Source organism: Cryptomeria japonica, unplaced genomic scaffold, assembly GCF_030272615.1.
Source record: "Cryptomeria japonica unplaced genomic scaffold, Sugi_1.0 HiC_scaffold_54, whole genome shotgun sequence".
NCBI classification, from domain to species: Eukaryota; Viridiplantae; Streptophyta; class Pinopsida; order Cupressales; family Cupressaceae; genus Cryptomeria; species Cryptomeria japonica.
Genome location: NW_026728876.1, coordinates 537,501 through 552,500, shown reverse-complemented (window position 1 = coordinate 552,500; position 15,000 = coordinate 537,501). Strand labels below are relative to the sequence as shown.

Sequence of the window (15,000 nt, the reverse complement as noted above, 5' to 3'; positions counted from 1 at the left end):
GGTGCGCACCTCGCGTGCACCTTCGTCGGGGTGGGCACCTTGGCTGGGTTTGCCCCGGCTGCGCTCCGAAGCGGGGTTATTGGAGCGCCGCCTCTTTTTTTGTCGGAGCGTTTGGTGGGGTTTCTCGCATTGGCTCTTCCGAGGCCCGGTTGCCACCCTGGCGCGCACGAAGTCGGAAGTAGGGTTAATTGCCCGGGTGCGCACCTTTGCCAGGGTGGGCACCTTACCTGGGCTGCGCACCAGGGCGGGCTCAAGATGGCACGCGCGTTCCGTTTTTTTCACTATCTTTCAAAACGGAAATTTTAAAATCTCCTTTTTTTTTTGCCTTTTCTGGAAATTAGTGAAGGCAGCGCATCAAAGGTGCGCACCTCGCTGCCCACCTTGGTGTGCTCTGAGGTGCGCACCCGGGAGCGCTACGAAGTGTGCTCCAAGGTGCGGCGTGCACGTTGTCGGAGCCCGGTTTGCCCCGGGTGCGCACCTCGCCTGCACCTTGGCCGGGGTGGGCACCTTGGCTGGGTTTGCCCAGGGTGCGCTCCGAAGCGGGGTTACTGGAGCGCCCCCTCTTTTTTTGTCAGAGCGTTTGGTGGGGTTTCTCGCATTGGCTCTTCCCAGGCCCGGTTGTTGGGTGCGCTCCCACCCTGGCGCGCGCGAAGTTGGAAGTTGGGTTAATTGCCCGGGCGCGCACCTTCGCCAGGGTGGGCACCTTGGTGCGCACACCTTGGCTGGGCTGCGCACCAGGGCGGGCTCAAGATGGCACCAGCATTCCCTTTTTCTCACTATCTTTCAAAACGGAAATTTTAAAATCTCGTTTTTTTTTTGCCTTTTATGGAAATTAGTGAAGGCATCGCATCAAAGGTGCGCACCTCGCTGCCCACCTTGGTGTGCTCCGAGGTGCCCACCACGGTGCGCAACGCCGGTGCGAACCCGGGAGCGCCCCGATGTGTGCTCCAAGGTGCGGCGTGCACGAAGTCGGACCCCGGTTTGCCCCGGGTGCGCACCTCGCGTGCACCTTGGTGCGCACACCTTGGCTGGGTTGCGCGGCCTGGTGGGCACCATGGTGCGCACCAAGGAGCGCTCCGAAGTGTGCTCCAAGGTGCGGCGTGCACGAAGTCGGAGCCCGGTTTGCCCCGGGTACGCACCTCGCGTGCACCTTCGCCGGGGTGGGCACCTCGGCTGGGTTGCGCGCCCTGGTGCGCACCAAGGAGCGCTCCGAAGTGTGCTCCAAGGTGCGGCGTGCACGAAGTCGGAGCCCGGTTTGCCCCGGGTGCGCACCTTCGCCGCGGTGCGCACCATGGCGTGCACGAAGTCGGAGCCCGGTTTGCCCCGGGTGCGCACCTCGCGTGCACCTTCGGCGGGGTTGCGCGCCCTGGTGGGCACCATGGTGCGCACCAAGGAGCGCTCCGAAGTGTGCTCCAAGGTGCGGCGTGCACGAAGTCGGAGCCCGGTTTGCCCCGGGTGCGCACCTCGCGTGCACCTTCGGCGGGGTTGCGCGCCCTGGTGGGCACCATGGTGCGCACCAAGGAGCGCTCCGAAGTGTGCTCCAAGGTGCGGCGTGCACGAAGTCGGAGCCCGGTTTGCCCCGGGTGCGCACCTCGCGTGCACCTTCGCCGCGGTGGGCACCATGGCGTGCACGAAGTCGGAGCCCGGTTTGCCCCGGGTGCGCACCTCGCGTGCACCTTCGCCGGGGTGGGCACCTCGGCTGGGTTGCGCGCCCTGGTGCGCACCAAGGAGCGCTCCGAAGTGTGCTCCAAGGTGCGGCGTGCACGAAGTCGGAGCCCGGTTTGCCCCGGGTGCGCACCTCGCGTGCACCTTCGCCAGGGTGGGCACCTCGGTGCGCACACCTTCTCAATGTTTTCTTGCCTTTTCTGGAAATTGGTGAAGGCAGCGCATCAAAGGTGCGCACCTCGGTGTGCTCCGAGGTGCGAACCCGAGAGCGCTCCGAGGTGCCCACGAAGTCGAAAGTCGGGTTAATTGCATTGTTTTCCCCGGGTGCGCTCCGAGGTGCGCAACATCGGCGCGCACCAAGGAGGGCTCCGAAGTGTGCTCCAAGGTGCGCACGATGGCGTGCACCTCTGGTGCGCACGATTCGGAGCTCGGTTTGACCGGGGTGCGCACACCTTGGCTGGGTTGCGCACCTTTTGTGCGCTCCAAGGTGCGCACGAAGTCGGAGCTCGGTTTGCCCCGGGTGCGCACCTTCGCCAGGGTGCGCACCTTGATGCGCACGCCTTGGCTGGGCTGCGCACCTTGGTGGGCGCCATGGTGCGCACCTTTCGTGCGCTCCAAGGTGCGCACGAAGTCGGAGCTCGGTTTGCCCCGGGTGCGCACCTTGGTGGGCGCCATGGTGCACTCCGAGGTGCCCAAGATTGGTGCGCACCAAGGAGCGCTCCGAAGTGCGCTCCAAGGTGCGCGCGAAGTCGAAAGTTGGGTTAATTGTCCGGTTTGCCTCGGGTGCGCACCTTGCGTGCACCTTCGCCAGGGTGGGCTGGGCTGCGCACACCTTGGCACCCGCGTTTCCTTCATTTTAAATTTTTTTTTTTTACAATCTCTCAAGTGGGAAATTCTATAATCTCAACTTTTTTTGCCTTTTCAGGAAACTTTTGAATGGAGCGCATCATTGGTGCGCTCCGAAGTGTGCTCCAAAGCTCTCTCCAGCTGCGTGCACCTGCCCCGGCCGCGCACCCGGCCCCGCCCAGCTTCGCTCACCTGTCCCGGGCGTCTGGTGCGGAACCTTAGAGTAAGAAACATCACCGTGCACCTTGGCCAACGTGCGCGACTCGACCGAGCGCGCACTGGCCGAGGTGCACACCGATTTCACCTGGGTGCGCGCGCAGCACCTCGGGCGCACCGGGGTGCGCGCACAACGCCCGGGTTGCACCGTGGCCTGTGTGCTCGGGGCGCCTCGGGTGCGCGCTCGGTGTCGCCCCCGCGCGCGCGGTAGTGCGGGCAGCGCACCCCGGCCCGGCCCGGCCCCGACGAGAACGCAAACGGGCAAAAGGTTTATTCAAATAGCATTGCGACGCCCGGCGAAAAACTAAAAAAGGGTGCAACACCGGGACTTCCCGGGAGGTCACCCATCCCAGTACTACTCCGGCCCAAGCGCGCTTAACTGCGGAGTTCTGATGGGATCCGGTGCACTAACGCTGGTATGATCGCACCCGTTATGAGCTTGTCGCAGTGTGTACTTAGCAAACCGCGACCCACGTGCGAATCCACCCCGGCCACCCACCCCCGTCGAGGTGCACACCCTCCCTCGCGAAGTGCGCCCCGTTCGCCAAGTGTGAGCCCTGCCCGGGTGCGCGCACCTTGCTAGGGCGTCGGGTGTGCACCCGGCCCGGCCTACGTGCGTGCACCTGGAGGGGGCGTCGTGTGCGTGCAGTGTCCCGTCTGCAACGCGGTGCCCACACACCACCTCGGGCGCAACGACCTGCGCTCACATGTGGGCCGAGTGCACCTTGGTGCATGTTCGGGGCGCCTCGGGTGCACGCTCGATCTTGCCCCGGTGCACCAAGGCGCTCGGTTTGCCCCGGGTGCGCACTTGGTGCAAGGTGGGCACCCAAAATAGGGATCAAGCACCAAAACACAAGTTTCGGGATGCAAAATGGGACCCAAGGACCACAAATGCGTTCCAAGACCCATGATGGGTCCACGAGAACAAAAATGTGTTCCGAGACTTAATAAACAAATATTGGGTTTTAGGAGAAGAAACATGCTCTGATGCCCAAAACGAGAATCGACCCCGAAAAGGCCACAGGCCAAAAGTGGGATGCGAGACAAAAAAAAATGGGACCCGAGGACCAAAATTGGGTTCCCAGGTCGAAGACAGGGCAACCGGACAAGAAACGACCTCTAAGGCTCGAAATGAGTCCCGACGACTAAAACTTGACAAGAAGCACCCATCAGGCACCCAACTCGACACCCATGGGATGCCGACCCACCCGGGCTTCCACCTAGCACACCTTGGCACCCACCCACCCTCGCACCCAACCTCGCACCCAACTTAGCACCTTTGAACCCACATTGGCACTCACCCTGACCCTGGCACCTTGGAACCCACATTGGCACTCACCTTGACCCTGGCACCCACCTTTGCACTCACCTTGGGACCCACCCTGGCTCCCACCTCGGCACCCACCCAGACACCCACCTTGGTTCCTTGGCACCCACCTTGGATCCTTGGCACCCACCCCGACACCCACCTTGGCACGCAACTTGGCTACTTGCCACCCACCTTGGCTCCTTGACGCCCACCCCGACAACCACCCCGTGACCTACCCTGGCTAGGGTTGGTGCACACCCACCCTGGTGCCCACCTTGGCACCCACCCTATGACCCACCTTGGCACGCACCTTAGTACCCACCCCGTTACCCACCCTAGGACCCACCCCGTGACCCACCTTGGCCAGGGTGGGTGCACCCACCCTGGTGCCCACCTTGGCACCCACCCATCCTAGCACCCAGCCTGTGACCGGGCTTGGAACCCAACCTTGCACCCGCACCCGTCTTGGCCAGTGTGGGTGCGCACCCATCCTGGCACCCACGTTGTGACACACCCTTTAACCCACGCACCCTAGCACCCACGTTGGCACCCACCTTGGAACCCAACCTAGCAACTTGGCACCCACCCCGTGACCCACCTTGGCATCCACCATAGCAGTCGCCGACTTGGCACCCACCTCGGCACCCACCTTGACACTTGTGGACCCACCTTGCCACTCACCCTAGCATCGACCCATCCTAGCACCCACCCTGGCACCTTTGCACCCTAGCACTCACCCATCCTAGCACCTAACCTGTGACCCACCTTGACACTCACCCTCGCACCCACCTTGGAACCCAACCTAGCACCCACCCACCCTGACACCAACCCTAGCACCTACCCACCCTTGCACCCACCCTGTGACCCATCTTGGCACCCACCCATCCTACCACTCAACCTATCACCCACCTTCTCACCCACCTTGGCATCCACCTTAGCACCCACCCACACTGGCACCTTGGCACCCACCTCGGGCAAGGTGGGTGCACACCCACCCTGGCACCCAATTTAGAACCCACCGAGCATGTTACCCACCTTGGCACCCACATTGCAGCCCACCCTAGTACCCACCCTATGACCCACATTGGCATCCACACCCTAGCACCCAGGCACCTCGACACCCGCCTTGACACCCACCCTAGCACTGAACCTGTGACCCACCTTGGAACTCACCCTAGAACCCACCCACCCTGTGAACCACCTTGGCATCCACCTTAGCACCCACCCACCTTGGCACCCACTCTAGCACTCACCCATCCTAACACCCAACTTGTTACCCACCTTGGCACCCGCCCTCGCGTCCACCTTGAAACCCACCCTAGCACCCACCCACGCAGGAGCCCACCTTGGCACCCAACCTAACACCCACGCATCCTGGCACCCAACTTGTGACCCACCTTGGAACCCACCCTAGTACCCACCTTTGAACCCACTATATCACCAACCCACCTTGGCACCCACCCTATGACCCTCTTTGGAATCCACCCTAGCACGCACCCACCCTGGCACCCACCATGGAGCGCACCCTAGCACCCACCCACCTCGGCACGCACCTCAACACCCACCTTGGTGTGCGCACTGCGCCAACCTCTCAAAGACCCTATGTGGTGCGCTCCAAAGTGTACACCTTTGGTGCGCTCCAAGGTGCGCACCTTTGGTGCACACCGAGGTGCACACCAAAGTGTGCACCGAGGTGAGCACCAAAGTGCACTCCAGGGTGCACACCAAGGCGTGCACCTTTGGTGCGGTCAATGCAAACGAATTCGGAAGTTGGGGTCGATGTCCTAATCGCTGCTGCAGACTACACGTATGAGAATCGGACAAATAGCTTTATATAGGGGAGGTGTTGCGTTTGATGGGTCGACTCCCCTGGTTGTGTGCACTGCACCAACTTCAAAGACCCTGTCTTGTTTAAGAAGTCAAAAGTTGGGGTGGATGTCCTAATCATTGCTGCAGTCTACGCATGTATGAGAATCAGACAAATAGCTTATATAGGGGAGGTGTTGCATTCGGTGGGTTGACTCCCCTGGTTGTGCGCACTGCGCCAACCTCAAAGACCCCGCATAGCAGAAGAAGTCGGAAGTCGGATTTTGGTGAGCACCAAGGCGTGCACCTTTGGTGCGGTCAACGCAGACGAATTCAGAAGTTGGGGTGGATGTCCTAATCGTTGTTGCAGGCTACACATGTATGAGAATCAGACAAATAGCTTATATAGGGGAGGTGTTGGGTTTGATGGGTCAACTCCCTTGGTTGTGCGCATTACGCCAACCTCAAAGACCTTGTTTTCGTTAAGAAGTCAAAAGTTGGGGTCAATGTCCTAATGGCTCCTGCAGGCTACACATGTATGAGAATCGGACAAATAGCTTATATAGGGGAGGTGTTGGGTTTGATGGGTCGACTCCCCTGGTTGTGCGCATTACGTCAACCTCAAAGACCTTGTTTTCGTTAAGAAGTCAAAAGTTGGGGTCGATGTCCTAATTGCTCCTGTAGACTACACATGTATGAGAATCAGACAAATAGCTTATATAGGGGAGGTGTTGGGTTTGATGGGTTGACTCCCCTAGTTGTTCGCATTACACCAACCTCAAAGACCTTGTTTTCGTTTAGAAGCCGAAAGTTGGGGTCGATGTCCTAATTGCTCCTGCAGGCTACGCATGTATGAGAATCAGACAAATAGCTTATATAGGGGAGGTGTTGGGTTTGATGGGTCGACTCCCCTGGTTGTGCGCATTGCGCCAACCTCAAAGACCCTGCATTGCGGATGAAGTCGAAAGTCAGAGTTTGGTGTGCTACAAGGTGTGGTCGAAGGTGCTCACCTAGGTGTGCACCTTTGGAGCACAGGAAAAGTGCCCTCCAAAAGTGCGCACCTTTGGAGTGCACAAAAGTGCCCTCCAAAAGTGCGCACCTTTGGAGCGCAGAAAAGTGCCCTCCAAAAAGTGCCCTCCAAAAGTGCGCACCTTTGGAGCGCAGAAAAGTGCCCTCCAAAAGTGCGCACCTTTGGAGCGCAGAAAAGTGCCCTCCAAAAAGTGCCCTCCAAAAGTGCGCACCTTTGGAGCGCAGAAAAGTGCCCTCCAAAAGTGCGCACCTTTGGAGCGCAGAAAAGTGCCCTCCAAAAAGTGCCCTCCAAAAGTGCGCACCTTTGGAGCGCAGAAAAGTGCCCTCCAAAAAGTGCCCTCCAAAAGTGCGCACCTTTGGAGCGCAGAAAAGTGCCCTCCAAAAAGTGCCCTCCAAAAGTGCGCACCTTTGGAGCGCAGAAAAGTGCCCTCCAAAAAGTGCCCTCCAAAAGTGCGCACCTTTGGAGCGCAGAAAAGTGCCCTCCAAAAAGTGCCCTCCAAAAGTGCGCACCTTTGGAGCGCAGAAAAGTGCCCTCCAAAAGTGCGCACCTTTGGAGCGCACAAAAGTGCCCTCCAAAAGTGCGCACTTTTGGTGCGCACCAAGGCGCTGGTTCGGTCGTTGCAGGCGAGTTCGGAAGTTGGGGTCGATGTCCTGAGCGGAGGTGCAAACTACACAGGTGTCGGAATCGGACAAATAGCTTATATAGGGGAGGTGTATGCTTCGATGGGTCGACTCCCCAGGTTGAGCGCACCGCGCCAACCTCAAAGACCCTACGGTATGGATGAAGTCGGAAGTTGGGTCCGATGACCAATTCGATTAGTAGGTATGCTCATGAGGTCGGAATTTGGGTCCGATGACCTGCCATGTGCAGGAAGGCGAATGTTGACACTGTGCGTTGCAAGGTGCACACCAAGGCGCTGGTGCGGTCTTTTTAGTCGAGTTCGGAAGTTGGGGTCGATGTCCTGATCGGAGGTGCAAGCTACACAGGTGTGGGAATCGGACAAATAGCTTATATAGGGGAGGTGTATGCTTCGTTGGGTCGACTCCCCGGGTTGAGCGCACCGCGCCAACCTCAAAGACCCTACGGTATGGATGAAGTCGGAAGTTGGGTCCGATGACCGATTCGATATGTAGGCATACTCGCGAGGTCGGAATTTGGGTCCGATGACCTGCCACGTGCAGGAAGGCGAATGTTGGCACTGTGCGTTGCAAGGTGCGCACCAAGGCGCTGGTTCGGTCGTTGGAGGCGAGTTCGGAAGTTGGGGTCGATGTCTTGATCGGAGGTGCAAACTACACAGGTGTGGGAATCGGACAAATAGCTTATATAGGGGAGGTGTATGCTTCGTTGGGTCGACTCCCCGGGTTGAGCGCACCGCGCCAACCTCAAAGACCCTACGGTATGGATGAAGTCGGAAGTTGGGTCCGATGACCGATTCGATATGTAGGCATACTCGCGAGGTCGGAATTTGGGTCCGATGACCTGCCATGTGCAGGAAGGCGAATGTTGGGACTGTGCGTCACAAGGTGCGCACCAAGGCGCTGGTGCCGTCGTTGCAGTCGAGTTCGGAAGTTGGGGTCGATGTCCTGGTCAGAGGTGCAAACTACACAGGTGTGGGAATCGGACAAATAGCTTATATAGGGGAGGTGTATGCTTCGATGGGTCGACTCCCTGGGTTGAGCGCACCGCGCCAACCTCAAAGACCCTACAGTATGGATGAAGTCGGAAGTTGGGTCCGATGACCGATTCGATACGTAGGCATATTGGCGAGGTCTGAATTTGTGTCCGATGACCTGCCATGCGCAGGAAGGCGGAATTTGGGTCCGATGACCGAGTTGATGGCGTGCCATGCGCAGAAAGGCGGAATTTGGGTCCGATGACCGAGTTGATGTTGATGGCCCGCCATGCACAGGAAGGCGGAATTTGGGTCCGATGACCGATTTGAAGGCGTGCCATACGCAAAAAGGCGGAGTTTGGGTCCGATGACCGAGTTGATATTGATGGCCCGCCATGCGCAGGAAGGCGGAATTTGGGTCCGATGACCTGACATACGCATGGAGTCCGACTCGGGGGCCGATGTTCGATTCGATGACTTGCATTGTGGGTAAAGTCGGAAGTTGTGGTCTTTGACCCGATTCGATGACCAGACTTCGGCTGCTTGAGAATCGGACAAATAACTTATATAGGGGAGGTAGTGTTCTCGAGCATCCTCCCCCCGTGCCCGTTTATGTCGATTGATGCTGGTGCTCGACTGGTTGGAGCGCTCGGATGCAAAAATCTTGCACCAGGATTTATCGATTGTGATGGACACGGCAAGTCTCCTGATTGCTATGCAGGAGCTCATCGTGAATCTCTATGCGGCCTTGGTATGGACTCGACCTGCGGAATGGTTCGGCAATGGTAGTCGCTCCAACACGTCCTTGCAATGGCCACAGAGGTGATTCGACTAGAGCTCCAGTCTAGCTTTTGGGTTGCTTGGCGGACTGGTATAGCCGCGATCGAGTTCCGGCCATGAACGTTTTAGATAGCTCTTGGGCTTTCTGGGACGGAAGTCGGAAGTTTGGGCTGTTGTCCGATTTGATGACCATTCTTCGGATGTGTGAGAATCGGACAAATAACTTATATAGGGGACTGTGTTGTCTCACGCAGCCCCCTCCGTGCCCCTCTATCTCGACCGATGTTGGTGCTTGAAAGGGTTGGGATCGCTCGGATTTATAAACGTGCACCACCATTTGTCGAGTGTGAGGGACGCGGCAGGTCTCCTAAATGCTATGCGGGCGCTCTCTGAGAATCTCTATCCGGCCTCGACACAGACTAGTCTTGCTGAATGGTTTGGCACTGGTAGTCGATCCAACACGTCGTTGTTGTGGCCGCCTAGGCGATTCGATTCAAGCCCCCGTCTAGCTTTTGGGTTGCTTGGCGGATTTTGCCCTATCCGCAAGTGAGCTCGGTCCCTAAACGTTCGAGAAACCCGATTGCTATGCGCCGACTCTCTTTCTTGCGAGCCTCCATCTAGCTTTTGGGTCTCTACGGAACGGAAGTCGGAATCTGGGACCGTTGTTTGATTCGACGAGGCAGACTACGGTTGTGCGAGAATCGGACAAATAACTTATATAGGGGAGGTGTTGACTGGAGCATTCTCCCCCGTGCCCCTCTAACTCGACCAATGCTGGCGCTCGAACGGTGGTAGCGCTCGGATTTTCATTGAGCGCCAGCATTGGTCGATTTAGAGGGGCATGCGAGATTCCCGAATGCTATGCGAGGGCTCTAACGGAAATGTCTATTGGTTTCGGTATGGATGCAATTGCGAGTGGTTCGGCAAAGGTAGTCGTTCCGATGCGTCCATGTCGTGGCCAAATCGATAATTCGATTTGAGCCCTCGTATAGCATTTGGGTCTCTCGATGTGATTCCGCATTCCAGTCCCTTTGGGCACTGCTTGAGCCGCATCCCAGGGGGTTCCCTTCCCAATAATCTGCCTCGCAACCCGATTGCTATGCGGTGAGGCTCCTCGGCCGCCTCGGAACTATCTGTGTATCAGACGCATCGCGGGATAAGGGGTTGGCAACGGTAGTCGCCCCAAGCGCGTCCGATGCTTGGACCATTCCGAGGCGGCCCTGAAGCCTCTTCCGTCTAGCCGTTGGGTCCTTCTCGCCGCATCCCTCGCCTCGCACCCCGATTGCTATGCGGTGAGGCTCCTCGGCCGCCTCGGAACTATCTGTGTATCGGACGCGTCGCGGGATAAGGGGTTGTCACTGGTAGTCGCCCCAAGCGCGTCCGATGCTTGGACCATTCCGAGGCGGCCCTGAAGCCTCTTCCGTCTAGCCGTTGGGTCCTTCTCGCCGCATCCCTCGCCTCGCACCCCGATTGCTATGCGGTGAGGCTCCTCGGCCGCCTCGGAACTATCTGTGTATCGGACGCGTCGCGGGATAAGGGGTTGTCATTGGTAGTCGCCCCAAGCGCGTCCGATGCTTGGACCATTCCGAGGCGGCCCTGAAGCCTCTTCCGTCTAGCCGTTGGGTCCTTCTCGCCGCATCCCTCGCCTCGCACCCCGATTGCTATGCGGTGAGGCTCCTCGGCCGCCTCGGAACTATCTGTGTATCGGACGCGTCGCGGGATAAGGGGTTGTCACTGGTAGTCGCCCCAAGCGCGTCCGATGCTTGGACCATTCCGAGGCGGCCCTGAAGCCTCTTCCGTCTAGCCGTTGGGTCCTTCTCGCCGCATCCCTCGCCTCGCACCCCGATTGCTATGCGGTGAGGCTCCTCGGCCGCCTCGGAACTATCTGTGTATCGGACGCGTCGCGGGATAAGGGGTTGTCACTGGTAGTCGCCCCAAGCGCGTTCGATGCTTGGACCATTCCGAGGCGGCCCTGAAGCCTCTTCCGTCTAGCCGTTGGGTCCTTCTCGCCGCATCCCTCGCCTCGCACCCCGATTGCTATGCGGTGAGGCTCCTCGGCCGCCTTGGAACTATCTGTGTATCGGACGCGTCGCGGGATAAGGGGTTGTCACTGGTAGTCGCCCCAAGCGCGTCCGATGCTTAGACCATTCCGAGGCGGACCCGAAGCCTCTTCCGTCTAGCCGTTGGGTCCTTCTCGCCGCATCCTTCGCCTCGCACCCCGATTGCTATGCGGTGAGGCTCCTCGGCCGCCTCGGAACTATCTGTGTATCGGACGCGTCGCGGGATAAGGGGTTGTCACTGGTAGTCGCCCCAAGCGCGTCCGATGCTTGGACCATTCCGAGGCGGACCCGAAGCCTCTTCCGTCTAGCCGTTGGGTCCTTCTCGCCGCATCCCTCGCCTCGCACCCCGATTGCTATGCGGTGAGGCTCCTCGGCCGCCTTGGAACTATCTGTGTATCGGACGCGTCGCGGGATAAGGGGTTGTCACTGGTAGTCGCCCCAAGCGCGTCCGATGCTTGGACCATTCCGAGGCGGACCCGAAGCCTCTTCCGTCTAGCCGTTGGGTCCTTCTCGCCGCATCCCTCGCCTCGCACCCCGATTGCTATGCGGTGAGGCTCCTCGGCCGCCTTGGAACTATCTGTGTATCGGACGCGTCGCGGGATAAGGGGTTGTCACTGGTAGTCGCCCCAAGCGCGTCCGATGCTTGGACCATTCCGAGGCGGACCCGAAGCCTCTTCCGTCTAGCCGTTGGGTCCTTCTCGCCGCATCCCTCGCCTCGCACCCCGATTGCTATGCGGTGAGGCTCCTCGGCCGCCTTGGAACTATCTGTGTATCGGACGCGTCGCGGGATAAGGGGTTGTCACTGGTAGTCGCCCCAAGCGCGTCCGATGCTTGGACCATTCCGAGGCGGCCCCGAAGCCTCTTCCGTGTAGCCGTTGGGTCCTTCTCGCCGCATCCCTCGCCTCGCACCCCGATTGCTATGCGGTGAGGCTCCTCGGCCGCCTTGGAACTATCTGTGTATCGGACGCGTCGCGGGATAAGGGGTTGTCACTGGTAGTCGCCCCAAGCGCGTCCGATGCTTGGACCATTCCGAGGCGGCCTCGAAGCCTCTTCCGTGTAGCCGTTGGGTCCTTCTCGCCGCATCCCTCGCCTCGCACCCCGATTGCTATGCGGTGAGGCTCCTCGGCCGCCTTGGAACTATCTGTGTATCGGACGCGTCGCGGGATAAGGGGTTGTCACTGGTAGTCGCCCCAAGCGCGTCCGATGCTTGGACCATTCCGAGGCGGACCTGAAGCCTCTTCCCTCTAGCCGTTGGGGCTTTCTCGCCGCATCCCTCGCCTCGCACCCTGATTGCTATGCTGTGAGGCTCCTCGGCCGCCTTGGAACTATCTGTGTATCGGACGCATCGCGGGATAAGGGGTTGGCAGTGGTAGTCGCCCCAAGCGCATCCGATGCTTGGACCATTCCGAGGCGGCCCTGCAGCCTCTTCCGTCTAGCCGTTGGGGCCATCTCGCCGCATCCCCCACCTCGCACCACGATTGCTATGCGGTGAGGCTCCTTGGCCGCCTCGGAACTATCTGTGTATCGGACGCATCGCGGGATAAGGGGTTGTCACTGGTAGTCGCCCCAAGCGCGTCCGATGCTTGGACTATTCCGAGGCGGCCCTGCAGCCTCTTCCGTCTAGCCGTTGGGGCCATCTCGCTGCATCCCCCACCTCCTCGGCCGCCTCGGAACTATCTGTGTATCGGACGCATCGCGGGATAAGGGGTTGGCAGTGGTAGTCGCCCCAAGCGCGTCCGATGCTTGGACTATTCCGAGGCAGCCCTGCAGCCTCTTCCGTCTAGCCTTTGGGGCCATCTCGCCGCATCCCTCGCCTCGCACCCCGATTGCTATGCGGTGAGGCTCCTCGGCCGCCTGGGAACTATCTTCGTATCGGACGCATCGCGGGATAAGGGGTTGTCACTGGTAGTCGCCCCAAGCGCGTCCGATGCTTGGACTATTCCGAGGCGGCCCTGTGGCCTCTTCCGTCTAGCCGTTGGGGCCATCTCGCCGCATCCCCCACCTCGCACCCCGATTGCTATGCGGTGAGGCTCTTCGGCCGCCTTGGAACTATCTTCGTATCGGACGCATTGCGGGATAAGGGGTTGTCACTGGAAGTGGCCCCAAGCGCGTCCGATGCTTGGACTATTCCGAGGCGGCCCTGCAGCCTCTTCCGTCTAGCCGTTGGGGCCATCTCGCCGCATCCCCCACCTCGCACCCCGATTGCTATGCGGTGAGGCTCCTCGGCCGCCTTGGAACTATCTTCGTATCGGACGCATCGCGGGATAAGGGGTTGTCACTGGTAGTCGCCCCAAGCGCGTCCGATGCTTGGACTATTCCGACGCGGCCCTGTGGCCTCTTCCGTCTAGCCGTTGGGGCCATCTCGCCGCATCCCCCACCTCGCACCCCGATTGCTATGCGGTGAGGCTCCTCGGCCGCCTTGGAACCATCTTCGTATCGGACGCATCGCGGGATAGGGGGCTGTCACTGGTAGTCGCCCCAAGCGTGTCCGATGCTTGGACCATTCCTAGGCGGCCCTGAAGCCTCTTCCGTCTAGCCGTTGGGGCCTTCCCGCCCCATCCCTCGCCTCGCACCCCCGATTGCTATGCGGTGAGGCTCCTCGGCCGCCTTGGAACCATCTGTGTATCGGACGCATCGCGGGATAAGGGGTTGGCACTGGCAGTCGCCCCAAGCGCGTCCGATGCTTGGACCATTCCGAGGTGGCCCTGAAGCCTCTTCCGTCTAGCCGTTGGGGCCTTCCCGCCCCATCCCTCGCCTCGCACCCCGATTGATATGCGGTGAGGCTCCTCGGCCGCCTTGGAACTATCTGTGTATCGGACGCATCGCGGGATAAGGGGTTGGCACTGGTAGTCGTCCCAATCGCATCCGATGCTTGGACCATTCCGAGGCGGCCCTGCAGCCTCTTCCGTTTAGCCGTCGGGGCCTTCCCGCCGCATCCCTCGCCTCGCATCCCGATTCCTATGCGGTGAGTCTTCTCGGCCGCCGCGGAACTATACCTGTTATTGCTACTGCATCCTTCGGCTGGTAACCTCCTCTGCCGCCTTGGAACGTTCTCTTTGTCGGACGCGTCGCGGGATAAGGGGTTGGCACTGGTAGTCGCCCCAAGCGCGCCCGATGCATAGACCGCTCCGAGTCGACCTTGCTTTCAGCCTCTCACATGCATAGACCTCTCTGAGTCGACCCTGCAGCCTCTCACGTTTAGCCTTTGGAATCTCGCCTCACAACATGATTGCTATCCTTGATGCATCCCTTGCCTCGAGCCCTGATTGCTTTCTTGGCTGCATCCCTCCTCTCCTCACAGCCCGGTTGTCATCACTGCTTCATCCGTCGCTTCATGCATTCTGGCTGCTGGGCCCTTCCCACCGCACACCTCGATTGCTATCTCTTCTGCATCACACACCCCGATTGCTATCTCTGCTACATCCCTCGGCTCTCACTTCTGCATCCTTCGCCTCACACCTCGATTGCTATCAATGCTGCATCCGTAACCTCACACCCCGATTGCTATGCGGGGAGGCTCCTTGGCCGCCTTGGAAATTTCTGTGTGTCGGACGCACCGCGGGATAAGGGGTTGGCACTGGTAGTCGCCCCAAGTGCGCCCGATTCTTAGACCGCTTCGAGGTGACCTCGTAGCCTCTTTCGTCCAGGCTTCCTGCCTTCAACGCCCTTTTTACAC

General features: G+C 59.7%; 1 non-coding gene across 1 annotated transcript; it reads right to left on the bottom strand.

Moving 5' to 3' along the window:
• Positions 1 to 3,038: 3,038 nt before the first annotated feature.
• LOC131862963 (5S ribosomal RNA) lies at positions 3,039 to 3,157 on the bottom strand. The gene has a single exon (XR_009361898.1). It is a non-coding gene; the product is annotated as a 5S ribosomal RNA (ribosomal RNA).
• Between the last annotated feature and the right edge of the window lie 11,843 nt (positions 3,158 to 15,000).